Consider the following 7,767-nt stretch of genomic DNA (forward strand, 5'->3'; position numbering starts at 1 on the left):
ATAATTCCAGAACTCGTGTCTTCTGTCATTCTATGGCTGTGAATGGTGCTTTTAACAAGGGGGAACAGACCACACACACACACACACACACACACACACACACACATATACACACACACACACACACACACATATACACACACACACACACACACACACACACACACAAGGGAGGAGTGAGAGCATGACCCTAAGCTCAAAGGTGTGTCATGAAGGGGCTTGAGGTTCAAAGGTCAAAGGTTCACTGTTGAATGTGACAACTATTCACGCACAATATTATTGACAGATTATTAATGATTGAAACCACAGGTGAGGTTATATATTATATACCTACAATGTAAGGATACACATTTAGTTTTTTTTACAGTGAGCACAAGGTCAAGCAAAATACACTTATTTATTCATATACCGGTATGTTTATTTACTCATCATCTAGTCTGTGTGATCCAGAGTAGGCCGGCTCTATGCAGAATGGAGTCAAGCAAGATGCCCGTTCCAAACACAAGAGAAATACTGTGATATAGATTTGAATTGACACAATTTAAGACATGTAAGACAAGACTATGTCAGAACACAAGTTGCATTTAACAGCTGGTGTACAAGAACTGAAACACCACCCTGTAACACCACCCTTCTTCCACCTCCTCACAATATATCCTCCCCTTACTCTCCCACAGAACAAACAACATACAATACAACTATTACATGGGGCAGACAAGTGTGTGTGTGTGTGTGTGTGTACTGTTTTGCACTGTAACTGGTGTGTACATGGGGCAGAAGTGTGTGTGTTTGTGTGTGTGTGTGAGTGTGTGTGTTTTGCAGTCTTGTAGCAGACGCTTTTATCCAAAGCGACATATAAAGAATAGCACAATCAGGCTACGAGCAATAGAGACCAGGTGTAACAATAAAAACTATTTTACATAAGAAATAAATAAGTGCAAGAATGTAACTACTGTAAGTGCGAGTTTAGTACTAGTTAGAGGAGATAGCATTAGAGGAAGAAAGAGGAGAGGCAGAAAAGACCTCATAGGAGAAGACAGGTGAGGTGAGGTGAGGTGAGGTGAGGTGAGGTGAGGTGAGGTGAGGTGAGGTGAGGTGAGGGGAGGGGAGGTGAGGTGAGGTGAGGTGAGGTGAGGTGAGGTGAGGTGAGGTGAGGTGAGGTTTCGTTTCTCTCATCCACTGTCTTTTGAGTTTCAGTTTCCCCCTAAAGTGTGTGTGTGTGTGAGTGCATGTGGAGGAAGAGTGGGGAGAGAGAGTGTATGCAGAGCGAGTGTGTTTGTAAGTGGGAGTAGTTAAGGGTGTGTTTGTCCTTATAAAGTCAGTCTCTCTGTTCTTTCTCCTTCAGTCCTCCTCTGCTCCTCTGCAGGTCGTCTAGCCAGTCGCCATGGTAAGGAGATTTTGCACTCATTACTGAACTTGTTGATTGCAGGTGTTTTTATACTCATTACTAAACCTGTTGATTGTAGTTGTTTTTGCACTCATTACTAAACCTGTTGATTGTAGTTGTTTTTGCACTCATTACTGAAGCTGTTGATTGTAGTTGTTTTTGCACTCATTACTGAACCTGTTGATTGTAGTTGTTTTTGCACTCATTACTGAAGCTGTTGATTGTAGTTGTTTTTGCACTCATTACTGAACCTGTTGATTGTAGTTGTTTTTGCACTTATTACTGAACTTGTTGATTGTAGTTGTTTCTGTTTCACATGGGTGTAATGGAAACTACACTAATATTACTATACATATTACTGTTGGGAACTACACTAATATTACTATACATATTACTGTTGGGAACTACACTAATATTACTATACATATTACTGTTGGGAACTTCCTACTTCTGCACATTATGACATACAGTATGATGTTATGTGGGTTAATGGTGGCGCAGCTTAAAGTTTACCTCCGCCATTTTGTGTGATGCCTATTAACAGTTTTCTTGTTAATGCTCAAGCTTGCAAAATGGCTGATATTAAATGCATGTAGAAATAACACAAAACTAATTACACCATAGGCAACTGACGAGGGGGAGGATGAGGATGAAGATGACGAAGACGTTGGTGATGACGATGACCGTTTGTGATTTTGGTGGGCGTGGAATCTCTGCTCCCAAGGGTAGAGCACTGGAACCCCCCCCCTCCCTGTGTAGGAATGGAGGGTTTCAGTGAACAGAAGAGCAATCAGTAGAGACCAAGTACAGACACATCGTCCTGGAGACAGGTGGCAGCTTCAGGAAATAGAAAAGGAAGAAGCAGAGGCTGGAATTCTGGCCAGAAAATGAAGAAGCTTTTTCTCCGTGTGGGGCTCCCGGATGACCACACGGGACACGTGGACAAACACGTAGACGGATTCTTGAAAAAAACCCTGCCACAGAATCCGAAGAAAACGGACTGGAGTTTTTGTTACAAAAAACCAGCGCAGAATCTGAAAAAAATGAAAAAAATCTGAAACAAATCTATAATTTTTTTTTATAGAAAGATGACACACACAGATAGAGATAATGGCTCTGAGGTGCAGGGACACACACAAACACACACACACACACACACACACACACACACACACACACACACACAGATAGAGTTAATGGCTCTGAGGTGCAGGGACACACACACACACACACACACACACACACACACACACACACACACACACACACACACACACACAGATAGAGCTAATGGCTCTGAGGTGCAGGGACGTGCACAGGAGTGGGCTAAGGTTGCTCGGGCATAATTTAAAATGATATTGGCAAAATATCAGAGCAACTGCCCTTCAAAATTCCTATGCACGTCCCTGCTGTGGTGGTTGAGTTTTTGTTAAAAAACCTGCCGCAGAATCCGACAAAAAAACTGACTTGAGTTTTTGATTAAAAAAAACCTGGCGCAGAATCCGAAAAAAACGGACTTGAGTTTTTGATCAAAAAAAACCTGGCGCAGAATCCGAAAAAAACGGACTTGAGTTTTTGATAAAAAAAAACCTGGCGCAGAATCCGAAAAAAACGGACTTGAGTTTTTGATAAAAAAAAACCTGGCGCAGAATCCGAAAAAAACGGACTTGAGTTTTTGATAAAAAAAAACCTGGCGCAGAATCCGAAAAAAACGGACTTGAGTTTTTGATTAAAAAAAACCTGCCGCAGAATCCGAAGAAAACGGACTTGAGTTTTTGATTAAAAAATACCTGCCGCAGAATCCGACAAAAACGGACTTGAGTTTTTGATAAAAAAAAACCTGGCGCAGAATCCGAAAAAAACGGACTTGAGTTTTTGATAAAAAAAAACCTGGCGCAGAATCCGAAAAAAACGGACTTGAGTTTTTGATAAAAAAAAACCTGCCGCAGAATCCGAAGAAAACGGACTTGAGTTTTTGATAAAAAAAAACCTGGCGCAGAATCCGAAGAAAACGGACTTGAGTTTTTGATAAAAAAAAACCTGGCGCAGAATCCGAAAAAAACGGACTGGAGTTTTTCATCAAAAACCGCAAAAATCTGCAAAAATCTATACAAAAAATGGTATAGAAACACGACACACACAGATAGAGCTTATAGCTCTGAGGTGCAGGGACGTGCACAGGAGTGGGCTAAGGTTGCAACTGCCCATTTGCCCTCCTCAATTGAAGTTGCCCCCTATATATTTGCGATCAGGGGACGGGGGCATGGCAGCGCCGGTTGCTCAGAGTTTAAAATGATATTGACAAAATATCAGAGCAACTGCCCTTCAAAACTCCTATGCAAGTCCCTGCTGTGGTGGTGTTGTGAAACTACATCTACTGGACTCTTTTACTCGGTTATGTGGAGGGGAACCTATCATGGCATGGCCAGTTTGCATTGGAGCAGCTTTACACACATGTAGTGATATAGCTGCACTGTAAAAAAAAAAATCGTAAAAAAACGGTTTTTTTCCGGCAGCTGGGGTGCCAGAAAAATACCGTAAAATAACAGAAAATTACTGTACCGTAAAAAAACGGTTTTTTTCCGGCAGCTGGGGTGCCAGAAAAATACCGTAAAATAACAGAAAATTACTGTACCGTAAAACTACGGTTATTTCCCGTAATTAAAATACAGTTTTTAGTTGTAATTTTACCAAGATTTTCCCTTATTTTCAGGTTTTTTAACATTAAATAACAACATTTTCACATTTTAAAACAATTAAATGACCTAGAAAAACGGTAAATAAACGTTGTATTACGAACATTATTCGTAATACAACATTTATTTTCCATTTTTCTAGGTCATTTAATTGTTTTAAAATGTGAAAATGTTGTAATTTAATGTTATTTTACGGTATTTTTTCTGGCGCCCCAGCTGCCAGAAAATTACAGTTTATTATAATTTTTAGTGTATAGTCACTTACCTGATCTTTCAGCCTTTGAGAATATGCCTCTCTCTATCACTTGTTCACACACTAAATCCATTTATTGGTCTCATAATTACAGAAATGTGCTGTTAAATTAAATTACCCATGAAGATGGTAGATTAACATTGTTATACGGGTAATAATGCTTACATTTACAGAAATGTGCTGTTATTAGTTGGTTTTAATGGCATTATTTGTTTAAAAATCCTGTATATAATTTTTTATGAGATGTAATATAATAGTATACAACAATAATTTGATTAATCTTTAAAAACTAGTTAAAAAAAATGAATATTTAAAGCACTTTCAACTTAAAAAAACTATACTCACCTAATAACACAATAATTATTTTAATTTTAAATGGTTTAAACCAGTTTTTGGCCAGTCGGAAAAGGGGCTTAAATGAATTGTGTTTGAACAAGACTAAGCTGAGAACAACTACAATTTCCCATTCTCTGTATTTTTATTCTGTATATATATAAAAAAAACTAACAGGTAACCATACCGCAACTGGTTCTGAAACAAACAAAAACAAATTCAACTGAATTGGAAATGAAAGAAAAAAAGTAAAAAAAAAAAACTAAACAAAAATCCACAGACTCTTGATATCTTCTAATATAATTTCCAACTCGACTGCAAATGTAAATGTTTTTTTTTTCAATAAGGCCCAATACATCAGCCCTTCATCTCCAAGTGGCATAGCAATCTTGTCACTTCTTGCGACGATCAGCTACTGCTGGGCAGCTCCGCTTGGGTGTCCAATGCACACAATGCTAGGCTGGTGGCCTCTCGATGAATCAGGATTCTCAAGCAATGATGAAATGCTCGTTCTAGGCTGTAACACAAAACGTTTGAATTACTACATTATTAAACCAGCATGGGGAGGAGACCACAACACAACATCAGGAGGTTCAGTGATGCAACCAATAAGTCATAAGACACAAACATACTTGCACAAAGTCCATGAGGTAGGAAATGGCTGATTTAACACTGCAGCGACTCCATCCAGCCCCTCGTCCTGATGGCATTGGTGAAAGAAGGTGTATGAGCATCTGAAGTGCTTTGAAGCAAAGCATGTCTACATGAAAATATTAGAATCCAAATTAGATATCTACCATTACACAAGGTTAAAGTGCATATGACACCTAAAAAAAAAAGGTAAACGGCATATAATTATCAAGACTATACATTAAACATAGTACTTTGAAGTCATGTGTAAACCCGATGATTGAAAAATTAGGTTTGTACACGATTTCAAAGTGTGGTTTTCGCGACGCTCTTCGGCAAGCAGTGCCGGCTTACCTGAAACCTGAAGTCTGTGGCAGAAAATTGCTCAAAATTGCTGAATTCTTCACCCTCCATCGATAGCTGTGTGGTGTGGGAACGAATGAAGTCTACCACCACTGACATCACAGGGTCACCTGGCAGTAGACCTCATTCGTTCCCACGCCACACAAGTGGCGATGGAGGTTGAAGAATTCAGCAATTTTGAGCAATTTTCTGCAACAGACTCAAGCAGAGATGAGATTGAGGAAGACTTCGATCCGGATCAGTTTGTAAAGGTGATTGTGAGCATTGAGCCGTATCTGGAAGACGAGCCAGCAGAAGAGCCGAGTTCTGACAGTGATGACATAGAAGTTAGCTAGCCTCGCTGCTAATAAGTATAACGCCCCCCTCATTGAGGCAGATGTACCGTTTGCCTCCAGTCTCTTACAGTACCTTGCGTAAGTATTCACCCCCTTGGATGTTTTACCCTTTTATGGCTTTTATAAATCAGTCATGGTCAATATAAGTTTGCTTTTTGGACAAAAAAAATTCACAAAATAGCTCTCTTTAATGTCAAAGTGAAAATATATTTCTACACAGTTATGTAAATTAAATACAAATATGTAATGAAAATAAGTGCTTGCATAAGTATTCACCCCCTTTATCACCCCCTTTGTATAGACTGACCTATTTCAACAGAGGTCCAGCCAATTGGTGCTAGAAGTCTCACAATTTGTGTAATGGGGGTCAGTGTGCAGTGAATGTGTCTCAAGTGATTGTAGTATAACGACACCTGTGTCTGGAAGGTCCATTCACTGGTCAGTATTCAGTAATCAGTATTACTGGCTATTGTTAAACCATTAAGACCCAAGATCACTCTAAGCAACTCAGAGAAAAGGTTGTTGAAAAGTATAAGTCAGGGGAAGGATACAAAAAAATGTCCAAGGCACTAAACATCCCCTGGAATTCTGTTAAATCCATCATCAAGAAATGGATGGATTGTGGCACATGTGTAAATCTGCCTAGATCAGGCCGTCCTCACAAACTGAGGGGCCGTTCAAGAAGGAGACTAGTAAGATAGGCCACCAATAGACCTATGACTACTCTGAAGAAGTTTCAAGCTTCAGCAGTTGAGATTGGAGAAACTCTGCATACCACCACTGTTGCCTTGGTTCTTCACCAATCTAAGCTTTATGGAAGAGAGCCACTGTTGAAAAAAAGGATCGACTACAGTTCGCCAAAAGGCATGTGGAAGTCTCCATGGTCAAGTGGAAGAAGGTTCTGTGGTTTGATGAGACCAAAGTGGAGCATTTTTTCAACAGTGGCTCTCTTCAATGAAGCTTTGATTGGTGAAGAACCAAGGCAACAGTGGTGGTATGCAGAGTCTCTCCCATACCAGCTGCTGAAGCTTGAAACTTCTTCAGAGTAGTCATAGGTGTCTTGGTGGCCTCTCTTACTAGTTTCCTTCTTGCATGGTCACTCAGTTTGTAAGGACGGCCTGATCTAGGCAGATTTACACATGTGCCATATTCCTTCCATTTCTTCATGATGGATTGAACAGAATTTCAGGGGATGTTAAGTGCCTTGGACATTTTTTTGTATCCTTCCCCTGACCTGTACTTTTCAATAACCTTTTCTCTGAGTTTCTTAGGGTGATCTGTGGTCTTCATGTTGTAACAGTAGCCAGGAATACTGATTACTGAATACTGACCAGTGAATAGACCTTCCAGACACAGGTGTCGTTATACTACAATCACTTGAGACACATTTACTGCACACTGATCCCCATATCACTAATTGTGAGACTTCTAGCACCAATTGGCTGGACCTCTGTTGAATTAGGTCAGTCTATATAAAGGGGGTGATAAAGGGGGTGAATACTTATGCAATCACTTATTTTCATTACATATTTGTATTTAATTTACATGACTGTGTAGAAATATATTTTCACTTTGACATTAAAGAGAGCTATTTTGTGAATTTTTTTGTCCAAAAAGCCAACTTATATTGACCATGACTGATTTATAAAAGCCATAAAAGGGTAAAACATCCAAGGGGGTGAATACTTACGCAAGGTACTGTAGCTCTTTCACAGCTGTTGTTTGTTAGGTCAGCCATTCTAAATACGTGAAATACATTCCCTATTTAAT

This window comes from Sprattus sprattus (assembly GCF_963457725.1).
Source record: "Sprattus sprattus genome assembly, chromosome: 11".
NCBI lineage: Eukaryota > Metazoa > Chordata > Actinopteri > Clupeiformes > Clupeidae > Sprattus > Sprattus sprattus.